Genomic DNA, 1,363 nt, shown 5'->3' on the forward strand with positions numbered 1-1,363 from the left:
GGGGGCTGATATGCCTCAATAATGGATCCAGAGACTGGGTCTAGTTTTTAAACATTTTAACTCATTCACCCCTGAAGACACATCTGAGCTCATCCAAATCAAAGGTTGGAACAGTTCATCATGAAAAATCAGGGGTGAATGAGTTAAAGAATAATTATGACCTAGGTGGTAAAATGATATTTTTAAAAGGCCAGGGGCCGTATTCATGCTCAAACTCAAACTCTGTGCTCAAGCCCACTTTCTTATTGCGATGATAGTTAAATAAAAATCCACATTTTCTCAATGATTTGGAAGAACTTTAGAGAGACTAAACCGAATACTGTTTTCAATAACAACACTTGCACTTTTGGCTGTGTCACAGCTGCAAGCAAGTTGGTTTAAGCACAGAACCAATGCTTGAGCATGAGAACAGCTTCATTAATAGGGGTCCTGGAAACCTCTTTGGATCCACTATAGCTACTGCAACTCTCATACATGTAATTAGTTCCCAACTAGTACCAGACAGCACAGACTAGAGGATTATTTTGTCAGTCTGTCTGTCTGCACATCAGTTTGGGTGGTGTATATCTCACACTCTGTCGCCTATCATTGCCACTCTTGTTTACATGTATACCTTTTTGGATAGTCGAATGTTGTGCAACAAAAATTTGGTTGTATGCCCCTTTATCCAGTATATACACAGTTATGGCCCTTTGTTTACCTTGCATCAGTGTGTGTAGGGAATATCTCATGTACTCTGTCAAATTTGTATGATTCTGTGCTCAAACCAGTTTTCTTGTTACTCACTTAAATCATGTAAAAATCATTGACAAAGTATTTTTTCCGTTAATTTAAAACCGGAACAAGAAATTTCAACTTCAGCACAAAATCCATGCTTGAGAACAGTTTCATGAATATGTCCTGGGTCTTCTTTACAGAGTTTTATACAGAGTTATGGCCCTTTGTTGATCTCTGTGTGTTACTTTGTCAAGGGTTGCATTTCATATAACCAATTAAAGGAACTTCCAAGTGTGGCAACGCTAAGTATTGAAATATAATGTCAAAATACCCAAAAGTTGAAAACAGAAGAGAATTTAAAATAAGTGATTATTAGAAGTTGGAAGCAAAAACGTTTTACAGCTGAAGTCCCTAGACAGATTAAGCCTAACCCGATTTAACAAACCTCAGCAGTTTAAAAATGTATTTGTGGACACTGTTTCTTTCATAAAAACATATGAAGTTGACTATTTTATATTGAAAAATTTATTAAGCTTTAGGGAAGACTCAAGTCTGGAAAACTATTTTGTACTAGGGAGCCTGGGTATGTGAACTAGCTTATAGATTGTACTAGTGAGCCTGGGTATCTGAACTAGCTGATAGATTG

The sequence above is a fragment of the Mizuhopecten yessoensis genome, unplaced genomic scaffold (assembly GCF_002113885.1).
Source record: "Mizuhopecten yessoensis strain PY_sf001 unplaced genomic scaffold, ASM211388v2 scaffold1255, whole genome shotgun sequence".
Classification (NCBI taxonomy): Eukaryota; Metazoa; Mollusca; class Bivalvia; order Pectinida; family Pectinidae; genus Mizuhopecten; species Mizuhopecten yessoensis.